Source organism: Lepus europaeus, unplaced genomic scaffold, assembly GCF_033115175.1.
Source record: "Lepus europaeus isolate LE1 unplaced genomic scaffold, mLepTim1.pri SCAFFOLD_3_1, whole genome shotgun sequence".
NCBI classification, from domain to species: domain Eukaryota; kingdom Metazoa; phylum Chordata; class Mammalia; order Lagomorpha; family Leporidae; genus Lepus; species Lepus europaeus.
In genome coordinates, this window is record NW_026909276.1 from 8,933,514 (window position 1) to 8,947,029 (window position 13,516).

General features: G+C 41.1%; 1 pseudogene; it reads right to left on the reverse strand.

The window, feature by feature from the left end:
* Positions 1-2,802: 2,802 nt before the first annotated feature.
* Positions 2,803-13,516, reverse strand: LOC133755175 (NIF3-like protein 1; annotated as a pseudogene).

Genomic DNA, 13,516 nt, shown 5'->3' on the forward strand with positions numbered 1-13,516 from the left:
ACTCAGATATTATCTTTCATCATAGAACACAGCCACTGTTGGCATTCAGCTCATTTTTTTTATCTGTAGACAATAAAATTCATTTGATCTGCCTTCTATATTTATTTTTTCACTTACTATGTTTCAAATGATACATTTTCAGCATTTTGTTTGCTTTCCTCCTGTTACAAATTTTATACTAGGACTAGAGGGCCAATCCATTGCAGTTACTCATAAAGTCTCTATTAGTCTTTTTTTTTTTTGACAGGCGGAGTGGATAGTGAGACTGAGAGAGACAGAGAGAAAGGTCTTCCTTTGCCATTGGTTCACCCTCCAATGGCTGCTGTGGCCGGCGCGCTGCGCTGATCCAAAGGCAGGAGCCAGATGCTTCTCCTTGTCTCCCATGTGGGTGCAGGGCCCAAGCACTTGGGCCATCCTCCACTGCCTTCCCGGGCCATAGCAGAGAGCTGGCCTGGAAGAGGGGCAACCGGGATAGAATCCGGTGCCCCGACCAGGACTAGAACCCGGTGTGCCGGCGCCGCAAGGCGGAGGATTAGCCTATTAAACCACGGCGCCGGCCATTCTATGCCTTCAATAACTGATGTTTTCTGAATTTTTTTTGCCAAGTTGCAGTTTTTCCTCATCCTAAACCACAAGCCTCCCCATATGTATCACCACAGTGACACCTAGAACTTTAACAACAATTTGCTTGAAAATGGGGTGTTTTCAGAATTGGTGACTAATGATGGCACCATTCAAACACAAAAGGGCTTGGGCTCTCTTTCTGTTTCTCTGACCATTTCAGTTACTCAAGTGTATATAAATCCTCACAGTTCATGTGAATGCAAATTCTGTCATTTAGGGTTAGAAGTAAGTGTAGGGCTAGATATAGGATAAGTATTAGGGTTATTATTAGGACTAGGATGAGAGTTAGGACTGGTGTTAAGGTTTAGAATGAACGTTATTATTAAGGCTATTGTTAGAGTTGGGGTTAGGGTAAGATTTAGAGTTAGGTTTATGTTTAGTGTCGGTGCTAGTATTAGGCTTATGGCAAGAGTCAGGGCTAGTTTTAGGATTAGGGTTCTGTTAAGTTTAGGCTTAGGTCTGGGTTAGATTAAAAGCCATTGTTAGGGTTATGGTTAGGGCTAGGCTTAGGGTTAGGGCTAGACATAGAGTTATGTTTAGCTTTAGGGTTAGAATAAGGATTAGGTCTAGGACTAGTGTTATATTTAGGATTAGATTTGTGATTACAGTTATAGATAGGGTTGACTATTGTTAGGCCTAGGGATAGAGCTAGGATTAGGGATAAGTTTAGGTGTAGGGCTAGGGATAGAGTTAGAGCTGTGGTTTTATATACATTATATATATAATATATACAATATATATATGGTTATAAATGTATATGGTTATATATCTATATATAATATATAGAGAGAGCTCTGGTTATATATAATATAAAGTTGTAGTTGAAGTTAGGGTCATCATCACTAGGATGAGGCTTAGTCTTTGGTTAGCATGATGGTTAGTTTAAGGCTAGTGTTAGATATAGCATTAAAGTTAGCTTCAGGACTATGTTTAAGTTCACACTGAATGCTAGTTTGTTTTATGGTTAGGCCAAGCAGAAAGATAGGATTAGTGTTGGGGTGAGATTTAAAATTAGTTTAAGATTAGGGTTATATTTAGTACTATGGTAAATTTTAGAGTTAGAGCCAGAGTTAGGACTATGGTTAGAGCTAGTGTGATAGTTAAAGTTAGGACTATGGATAGGTTTTAGGCCAGGGTTAGGGTTAGGGTTAAGGCAGGGTTAGGTTTAAGTTTTGGTATTAGTGTTACGGTTAGAGGTGGGGCTCATATTAGGATTAAGGTTAATGCTTGAGTTATTAAGGCTAACTTTAGGGATAGGATTAGAGTTTAGATTGGGTTAAAGCACCATGTTAGGATACAGTTAGGATTTTGGCTAAGTATAGAATTAAGGTAAGGTTATGGTTAAGATGAGGGCCAAGTTTAGGGTTAATGCTTTGTCTAGGGATAGACCTAGTATTAGGCTTCAGAATTGGTTTAGATCTAGGATTAGGTTTAGGGTTAGGGCTAGGACTAAGACTAAGGCTAGGGCTAGGGCCAAGGTAAGGATTAGGGCTTGGACTAATGTTATAATTTGGTTTATTTTTATAAAATGAAAAGCAATAAAGACATAGTAATATGAATACCAATCATATTTTTAAAAATTCCTCCTAATAAATCTCATGTTGATTCTAAAACTGAGGTGAAAGACTGGAATTTAGGTGGATCTACAGAACATGGACACAGAGACAGACCATATCATCCCAAACTGGCTACTGCCTAAAAATAGGTGTTCAATTCCAAGTTTTAAAGGACATTTTAAAACTAACCAATGGCAGAGACATCTACGTTAACATATCCCAACTATAATTAAACTAAGGAGAGAATTACTTGGTTACTTCCCAAGAATCTTTAGTCAACTGATTTTAGTTGATCTTTCTTAATATTTGTTTTTCATTATGGTAGTTCAGTTATTTCCTTATGAACAATAAAACATTTGTTGAACCAGATAAACTAGAAAAGATAATATAAGGGCAGTTCAAAAGGTTTGCAGAAAATGGAGTTAAAAGTTATTTATTTTGTGAATTTTTTAATGTATGCAGTTTTCTCAAAATAAACATGTCCATGAACTTTTTGAAGCATCCTCATGCATCTTAAGATACTCTTCCAGAATGATATGTCGACTCCACTGACTTATGTTACACATCCACATGAGTGGAGATGCAATCTCTAGGTTGTATCATCTTGATGTTTCTGTATGCCTTATACCACACAAAGAAGATCCCTGTCCGTCTCTGACAGGATAATATTGATCTTATTCTCCAAGTGGGCACCCAGAATATCACAAAGGTCAGTAGGAAAGCCTCATTCAGTATTACTGTGTTCAAAGAGGATGGCATTTATTCCTTAGGAAGTAGCATCCAGACCATCATAATGGGACATTCCACCTGTTGAGGTACAGGTCTGCTTCCACACCCTGCTCTCAGAACCAGCACACAGGGCCAACGCTTTGACTCATGATGCTAAGGTCCTTCCTACCCCAAGAGCTACTAAGTAAATATGAATTAGTTTGAGGTGTCTTTTGATTCACTCAATCATGGTTGCCAGGGCAACAGATTCATCCAGGGTGCATGATTGACCCATTCCAGTATGTAGAGCAAAGGCTTCTGCTGTGAAAGAATTTCAGTTCTCTGGTAAAGTTATCTGTTTTGAGAGAGCTGAGCCACCACCTGTATCAAAGTCTTCTCTGTACAATCCAGGCTGATCCTTATTTTTCTCTTCATCAATCCTAGCAGAAAAAGAAGTGACAGGAACACCTTCAACTTCTCTCACTGCAGACACAACTTTATCCATATCTTGGGTATGCTTAATGTTGAATTGTACTCAGTGGTACCCTCTATAGGATAGCCATGAGTTTTGGAAGGATATATATGCCTCGATGTGCAGGCTCTAAGCCCTTTGGAAAACCACTTTTTCAATCCCTGGGGTGCAGCATCATAGGCTGTGTGAAGAGAGTAGATGCCAACTGTGATCTCCAAAGCCCAGAACACCAGGTGCTCCTTTCAGGACATCCAGGTAATATGCTTTATGTGTAGGAAAAAAAGTGGAATGTAGGAAAAGATGAGACCTGCCTTCTTATGCAGAGCCTCCTCCATCACCTTCTCAGTCAAGTCATTGGTCAGGAAGAATGTATTTATAGTTTTTGGTGGGCTTGGTTCCACCAGCAATCCAATATTGTCCCAACTCTCAGCAGACGACAGGGATGTAAAGTCATTCAAGGAGGAAATGAGTCTTCAGACCCATGAAGGAACAGGAAGAATTGCAGTTCAGAGATTACATAAACCAGACTGTCATGGGGACCAGGCATTAGCAAGATGAGAGAAACTCGTGTCCATATTGGTCACTTTTTTTTTCCTCTCTCTCTCTCTTCTAGTTAGCCTGGTGAACTTTTCCCCACGGAGTTTCAAGCCTCGTTCCCTCTAGTCTCCTCTTTCTGCTTGCCCGCCAGTGTCTCAAGCTATTGAGGTTCGGCTCACCTCGTGTTCCAGCGCTGGTGCATTGATTCTGCCGCTGGTGTCCCGAACTTGGGCTCCCACGCTCTCCACGCAGGTCCACTGTGAATCACTAGTTCTGGAAGAGTTTCCTCTGCTGTTTTTTCCCCTACACTTCATTGAACCTGCAGTATCTCCACTTTTATTAAGCTGTCCTTTCCCGGACTATCAGTGTGCTCCCTTCCTATTCCGCCATCTTGCCGCTCTCCACCTCACAATGTTTTTGGAAAGACATTCTTGAAAGGGCACTCACAATTTATTAATTGGTAAAGATTAAACACAACTTGGTTTCATGAAGACATTCATTTGCTACTGATTTTGTAAAAAGAAATAAAGTTAGTAAAGATAACATAATTTTAAGAATTTTCATCCAAATAAATTACAGAATTCCAAAGAAAGATCATGTGTCACTAACAAATGAACAATTGAAAAATAATTCAATGATATTAACTATGTTCCTCTTAATACAGGGATACTCTTGGGATGCCATGTTAGCATTTTTCAATAGAGTATCTCCAGATTTTATATACCTAAAATTCCATAAAAAGCATGCATGTTGGAAGATTCCAAGATGGTGGAATAGGGAAGCACATATACTAGTGGTAACTAGTTTCAAAAAATGTTGGAAGCACATTATTGAGGAAGAGTTTGAGAAAACTGTGGTGGAAATTCTACAGGAGAGAAATGCCATGGATCTGTGTGGAAGATGCAGACATGCAGCATGAACACAGACACAACAGGATGCCAGCAGCCAAGAGGAGGAGAAAGCACCAGCTTTGGAGAGTGAGGTGAGATCAGACTGCAGCAACCCATACCACTGGTGATATAGACATAGGGAGACTTTGACGTGAGTCTGGCCTGGAGCTCTGAGGGGGAAAGTGTACCCACTGACCCAGTAAAAAACAAGGGGGGCATGTTTCTCTCACTACATTCACTAAACAATGGTGCCCAATAATCAGTTGAGAGAAGGTGGGCACCATTTTGGACAGAAACAGAAGATTCAGAAGCTCTTGTGCACATGCTCAGCACCTGGCTGAGACAAGATGCCATCTTCTAACAGTACCAGTGGCAGCAGCTTGAATGCATGCAACTTGCAACTGATGGGGAGAATTGGAAGCATTTGGTTGGTGGCTATTGTGCATGTGTGTGATCCAGAGATTCTAACAGAAGGAAAACTCCATGTTTCCCATTGACTTTGAGTCTGGCTGGGCAAATTGACTAGAGTCTGTGCACCCACATATTACTGAGGTCCCCACAATCTCTCAGTGCTCAAACTGTCGAGGCTCTGGGAATGTCTCTGCCTCTCTGTGAATGAGACAGTCTAGCAAGGTGGATCAAATCCTCTGCACCCATTGACAGTGGGAGTCCTGTGTGCTGAGACTGTGGAAACTCTGACTGCATAAGAAGGCACAGGATATAGCTGGTTCTCTGGACAACCAATGTGAGCTTCTCTACAGGCACTTATCAAAAGAGAAAATTTTAGAAACCACAGGCAAGTGAAAAATGCTCAATATCCCTAGTCACCAGAGAAATACAAATCACAATCACAGTGAGGTTTGACCTCACCCCTGTCAGAGTGGCTCTCAAACAGAAATCAACAATCAACAAATGCTGGCCAGAATGTGGGGAAAAGGCATCTTAATCCACTATTGGTGGGAAAATAAACTAGCACAGCTATTGTGGAAGACGTATGGAGACACCTCAGAAACTTGAACGTAGATATACCATATGACTCCGCAATCTTAATCCTGGGAATTAATCTAAGTGAAATGAAATAGGCATATAAGGGGCCAGCGCTGTGGTGCAGTAGGTTAATGCCCTGGCCTGAAGTGCTGGCATCCCATATGGGCACCAGTTCTAGTCTTGCCTGCTCCTCTTCCGATCCAGCTCTCTGCTATAGCCTGGGATAGCAGTGGAAGATGTCCCAAGTCCTTGGGCCCCTGCACCACATGGGAGACCTGGAGGAAGCTCCTGGCTTCTGGCTTCAGATCAGTGCAGCTCTGGCCATTGCAGTCATCTGGGGAGCGAACCAGCAGGTAGAAGACCTCTCTCTCTGTCTCTACCTCTCTCTGTAACTCTGTATTTCAAATATTTAAATCTTAAAAAAAGAAATAGGCATATGAAGGAGCTTTCTGTATCCTCATGTTCATTGAGCTCAATTAACAATAGCTAAGATATGGATTCAACCTAGATGTCCATCAACTGATGACTGGATAAAAAAAATGTATATATATATATATATATATATATATATATATATATATAAATGTATATATATATATACATACTTATATATGTATTTATAATAAACAACTACTCAGCTATAAAATATAATGAAATCCTTTGTTTTGCAACAAAATGAATACAATTGAAAACCATTAAATTTAGTGAAATAAGCCAATCCCAAAAAGACAAACACCTTATGTTCTCCTTGATCTGTGGTAACTAATAGAGCAGCAAAAATGGAATGTATAAGAGTGAAATTGACATTTTGAGAGTTTATGATTTTTTAAAGCCCTTGTCTCTACTGCTGAACAACAGTGCTGTACTCTTTACTAAGTATAGGGTGAATCTTAAGAGTAAAAAGTCCACTGAAAGTAGATCAGTGTAGGAAGTAGGGCTGACACTGTGGAGTAGTGGGGAGAACTGTGCCCAGTTTCAGTCCCAGAGGCTCCACTTCCAATCCAGCTCACTGCTAATGTGTCTGGGAAAGATCAGATCACTCAGGGGCTTGAGCCCCTGCAACCACATGGGAAACTTAGAAGAAGCTCCTGGCTCCTGGCTTTGGACCAGCCCATCTCCAGCCATCGCAGCCATGTGGGGACTAAACCAGTGGATGGAAAATCTTTCTCTGTCTCTTCCTTCCTTTCTCTTTGTAACTTTGCCTTTCAAATAAAAAAATGAATAGATATTTAAGGAAAAATAAGACAGGGAATTAGAGAGAAAGGATGAGTGAGAATGTGTGGGTGGGAGAGAGGATAAGATGGGAAGTATCACTATGTTCCTAAATCTGTATATATGAAATATGTGAAATCTGTTTACCTTAAATTAAAAAAATTAAAAACTGACATTTAATTTCAATAGCTGTGAAATAGAATAACTACAATAAAAAATTCTACTTGTAGGCCAAATAAATTTGAATAGTAATAAAAATGCAATATAATTTTTAAAATGGTCTGACTTTAACATGTATCATCCCAGATGATGTATTGGAAACCTAATACCTGGGACTGGTGCTGTGGCACTGTGGGCTGAGCCTCTGCCTGTGGTGCTAGCATCCCATATGTTACCAGTTCATGTTCTGGCTGATCCTCTTCCAATCTAGCTCTCTGCCACCTGAGAAAGCAGTGGAGAATGACCCAAGTGCTTTGACCCCTACATTGATATAGGAGACCTGGAGGAAGCTCCTAGCTCCCAGGTTCAGACTGGCCAAGCTCCAGCCATTGTTGCCATTTGAGGAGTGAACCATCAAATGGAAGATCTTTCTCTCTATCTCTCCCTCTCTCTGTCTGTAGCTCTACCTCTCAAATAAACAAAATCTTAAAAAAAATCCCCAAGACAATAGTTTCAACCCTCAGGAATAGATTGACACCAATTTTAAAAGGACCTTGAGGTGATAAGTTTTATCTCTTACACTCTCTCACCATGTAATGAATTCTGCCAAGTTAAGTTACAGGAATATGGCCCTCTCCTGATGGGGCCTCTTGATCATTGACTTCTCATATGACTGCAAGATACACTTTTTCTTTATAAATTACACATTGTACACCGGTTTCGTAACAATACAAAATAGACTAAGACTGAAAATAGATCAATACATATTTTCTCATCTTCAGGAAAGAGAGAAGGAAAATGGAGAGGTAGCATGTGGCTTAGCAGGTTAAACTGCTGCCTGGAGTGCTGGCATCCTATTTGGGCACTGATTCTAGTCCTGGCTTGGTTTACTTCTGATCACTCCTTATTAATATACCTGGAAAAGCAACAAAAGATGCCCTAAGTACTTGAGAGTGTGCACTCATGTGGGAGAATTGCATGAAGATCCTGACTCCTGGCTTCAGCTTGACCCAGTCCTGGACATAGCAGCCATTGGTGAGTGAACCAATGGATGGAATATTCTCATTCTCTCTCTCTGTCTCTCTCTCTCTCTCCCACTTCCTCCCTCTCTCTCTCTCTCCTTGTCTCCTCCCCTCTCTCTGTAATACTGCCTATTAAATAAATAAACCTTTAAAACAAAACAGAATACTAGCTTCTGGAGGATATCGTGTTAATTTAAAAAAAGAGAAGGAAAAGCACAGAACTTTAGAAAACCATGAGACTATTAAGTTTTTTATTTTAAAAAATTTTTTTGACAGGCAGAGTGGAGAGTGAGAGAGAGAGAGACAGAGAGAAAGGTCTTCCTTTTTGCCATTGGTTCACCCTCCAATGGCTGCCATGGCTGGCGCGCTGCGGCCGGCTCACTGCGCTGATCCGATGGCAAGAACCAGGTGCTTCTCCTGGTCTCCCATGGGGTGCAGGGCCCAAGCACTTGGGCCATCCTCCACTGCACTCCCTGGCCACAGCAGAGAGCTGGCCTGGAAGAGGGGCAACCGGGACAGAATCTGGCACCCTGACTGGGACTAGTACCCGGTGTGCCGGCGCCACAAGGCGGAGGATTAGCCTAGTGAGCCGCGGCGCCGGCCTTATTTTTAAAATTTTTAAAGATTTATTTATTTATTTATTTCAAAGAGTTACACAGAGAAAGAAGGAGTGGCAGAGAGAGAGGGGGGTCTTCTATCCACTGGTTCACTCCCCATCTGGCTGCAACAGCTGGAGCTGCACTTATTTGAAGCCAGGAGCCAGGAGCTTCTTCCAGGTTTCCCAAGCAGGTGCAGGAGCCCAAGGACTTGGGCCATCTTCTATTGCTTTCCTAGGTCATAGAGAGAGCTGAATTGGAAGTGGAGCAGCTGAGACTTGAACCAGTGTCCATATGGATGCCAGCACTGCCAGCAACAGGCTTACCAGTTATGCCACAGCACCGGCCCCATTTTTTTTTAAATTTAGTTCATGTCTATTTTCTAATGAGAATAGGGAAGGATTTTTTAAATATTTATTTATTTGAAAGGCAGATTTACAGAGAGGCGGAAGGAGAGAGAGAGAGAGAGAGAGAGAGAGAGAGAGAGAGAGAGAGAGAGAGAGAGAGAGACTTCCATCCACTGGTTCACTCCCCAAATGGCTACAAACAGCCAGAGCTGAGATAATCTGAAGCCAGGATCCAGAGCTTCTCCTGGGCCTCTCATGTGATTGCAGCGTCTCAAGGACTAGGATCATCTTCCACTGCTTTCCAAGGCCATAGCAGAAAGCTGTATGGGAAGTGAAGCAGGCAGGACTTCAACAAGCATCTACATAGGATTCCAGCACTGCAGGCAGCGGCTTTATCCACTTTGCCACAGTGCCAGGCCCATGAGATTTAGCAACCAACATAAAAAGCATACTTCAAAGAGTTTGCAGAAAGTTGAATTAAAAATAAGAGAAGACTGAAAATAAGCTTAAGAATAATTAAGTAATCACCTTACTGGAGAAAAATTAATTTTCTTTGATCTTGGAAATATATAGATGTACTTATGATCATAACTGGAAGAGAAGATGAATGGAGAGAGTTGTGATTGGGTTCACCCTTCGATTCCAATGTGCAAAATAAAATTATAATTGTTAATGAATTGGAAGTGGAGTAGCCAGGACTTGAACTGGTTCCCATATGGGATGCTGGCACTGCAGGCAGTGGCTTTACCCACTATGCCACAGTGCCAGCCCCTATGTATAAATCTTATGGCATCAGTAGAGACATTATGTAATATTATCTATTCCACATGAACAGGGAATGGTGATCTGAATATGTGAAAATACTCAATCCATGCATGATTATATAAAGTATTCATGGTCAAAAATTGTGTAACTTTTAGATATAGAAAGATACACATATTAAGTGATTTTGTAAAGATGAGTTTAGTTATACCAGTATAAATACACTAGTCATATGCTCTGTCAGAAGCAGCCACAGGATCTGCAAATATTTGGAGTTACCAAGCTTACATCCTTAACCAGAAGATGTGGTGAATGAGAATTTAGAGTCTTTTTTAATGTATGATTAAATGAATAACTACAGTGAACTGGAAAATATGAATAAGAGGTTGGTGTTATTGGAAGTGGGTCCAATAGAGGGGGAATCCCCTTGCAGTACTATAAATGAGTCATATAGAACAATAGTGCGAATAAGCTAGAAGGTGATACTCCAGATAAAATTTGCATCTGATACGTACCACTAAAGATGTACATGTTTAGGATTCTGAGCTTTGAAAAGAAGTACATATGAATGCAAATTCTTGCCATGTTATATTTTGCAAGGCAATTTTGTTATATTACTAAAACTTTGACCTACATTTCTCCTCACACGGAATCAGGAATTCAATCTATAAGTAGAGGTGTACTTCAAAGATTAAATAAGAAAAAATATACAAAACCCCATGGATATGCTTTTAACTAAACAACATTTGAAAAACTTGTTCTCTTGCTATGGATCATGGACTCCAAATCCCATTAAGTTGGCAGGTACCAATGCCATCTTACTAGTCAAAATGATCAGTTTAAGTTCATAATTGATCATAAAGATAGGATTAAGTGTCAAAGAGATTACATAAATAAGATCAGTGCCTGATAATAATAATTGATAGAATTAAAAAGCAGAGAATGATCCAACATGGGAAGTAGGATACACAGCAGACTCATAGAATTACAAATGCCCTAAACAGCGCTCTGGCCTCAGAATCAGCCCTTAAGGCATTCAGATCTTGCTAAAAAGCCCATGAGAGTTTCTCAGGCATGGAAAGCCAAGACACTGGCAAAAAATGACCTAAATGAAAGATCTCTGTGAGTGAGATCCTGGTGGAAAGAAGGGGCCATCAAAGAAGGAGGTACCTTTCTCTGAAGGGAGGAGAGAACTTCCAGTTTGATTTTGGCCTTGTCTAAATAAGGTCAGAGTTTGTGAACTCAAGAGACTTCCATAGCTTTGGCAGCTCATGACAAGAGCCTCGGGTGATCACTGACATCATAAATGCGAGTGTCAATTGTTAAATCAACAACAGGAGTCACTGTGCACTTGCTCCCCATGTAGGACCTCTGTCATTAATGTGTTGTACTATGAGAATTAACTGTAAAAGTAATCTTCAAACAGTGCTTTATACTCTCCCTGTCTCCCTCTCTCCCCTTCTCCCTCCCTCTCTTCTGGAAAGTCTGACTTTCAGATAAGTAAATCAATAATTTTTAAAAAATAAACTAAGAAAGCAGAACAGATTCAAGAAAAATACAAATAAATATTTTAATAAGGACACCAGAACAGACTATAAATGTGCTACTACTGCACTTTTGTCACTATGATGTACTAAAAGAAAAATAATTAATGTATATATTTTTTGACAGGCAGAGTGGACAGTGGGAGAGAGAGACAGAGAGAAAGGTCTTCCTTCTCCATTGGTTCACCCTCCAATGGCTGCTGTGGCCGGTGCACTGTAGCCCGCACACCTCGCTGATCTGAAGCCAGGAGCAAGGTGCTTCTCCTGGTCTCCCATGTGGGTGCAGGGCCCCAGGAATTGGGCCATTCTCCACTGCACTCCCAGGCCACAGTAGAGAGCTGAACAGGAAGAAGAGTGACCGGGACAGAATCTGGTGCCCCATCTAGGACTAGAACCCAGTGTGCCAGCGCCGCAGGCGGAAGATTAGCCTATTAAGCTGTGGCGCCAACCAATGTATATTATCATGTACTAATTTGAATGATTAATTATTGGTAATTAGAATTTAGTTTTAAATAAAAATATTTCAAGTGACAATATTCATCAGCCTAGTAGAAAAAGGTTGAAACAGGCTGGCACCACAGCTCACTAGGCTAATCCTCCACCTGCGGCCCTGGCACTCTGCATTCTAGTTCTGGTTGGGGTGCCAGTTCTGTCCCGGTTGCTCCTCTTCCAGTCCAGCTCTCTGCTGTGGCCCAGGAAGGCAGTGGAGGATGGCCCAAGTCCTTGGGCCCTGCACCCGCATGGGAGACCAGGAGGAAGCAACTGGCTCCTGGCTTTGGATCGGTGCAACACTGGCCATAGTGGCCATTTAGAGGGTGAACCAATGGAAGGAAGACCTTTCTCTCTGTCTCTCTAACTAACTCTGCCTGTAAAAAAAAGGTTGAAACAAAGCACTCTCTCTTAATCTCACAAAGTCATGTGAATAGAAGGCATATCTGATTTATTCTAATAGGTCTTCCTAAAATTCACAATTTTTTTTCTGACAACAGTGAATTTGGATCATCATAGAAAATTCTTTGAAGGCTCTTGTTAAATGTGTTCCTCTCTGAGAAAGTAAATTTTACTGGATGAATCTACAAGAGGTAAATTTTTGATTTATAGAACATTGGAAAACCAATATACTTAGTCTCCAATTTCTGATTTACTTTATAGAACAGAAATTACACATATAAATTTCACCTTATCTATTTTTTTAAATTTTTACTTATTTATTTGACAGTCAGGAGAGAGACAGAGAAGTCTTCCTGGTTCACTCCCAAATGGCCACAATGGTCAGAGCTGGGCCAATCCAAAGCCAGGAGCCAGAGATTTTTCTGGGTCTCTCACATAGGTGCAGGGGTCCAAGCACTTGGGCCACCATCCTCTGCTTTCCCAGGTCATTATCACAGAGCTGGATTGGAAATGGAGCAGCTGAGACATGAACTGGCACCTGTATGGGATACCAGTGCCACAGGCAGAGGCTTAATGACTATGGCACGCACCGCTTCCCACTTTATCTAAATTTACAGTAAACCCATGAGTTGTACCACAACACAATTTTCCTTCCTTCCTTCCCTCCTTCTCTCCTTCCCTTGTTCCTTCCTTCCTTTCTTCCTTCCTTCCTTCTTTTCTTTTTCTTTCTTTCTTCTCTCTTTTCCTTTCTTTCTATTTCTTTTTCTTTCTTTCTTTTTCTTTCTTCCTTTTTGTTAATTTTTCTGTGTCATGAAGCTTGCACATTGCATCTAGGGACATGGACCAGGGAGAGAGGCTTATGATTACTGTGTGCAAATACTCTCCTCTTGAGGGTCAAAGCATCTAACAAAGTAGCTCTCCTAGATTAAGTCCTCAAGTGCCTCTCTCAATAATAAGCGAGAGAAGGTGTGCTAACTGAAGAACATCTTTGGTTTAATTAACTCTAGGAGGTCTGAGTGTTGCTGGGGTCCTCATTGGGCTATAATAATGGGTCATGAATCATTTGAGTGTGACTGTTCACCACATGAATCACTGATGCTGAAAGTTTCCTCTTATCTCTTCCAGCAAGAATCCTTAATGGCCCACACTGCTGCTGGTGCTGTAGAAACTTACAGTGTTGAAGGTGTAGTCCAAAATGGAGGCTGTCAT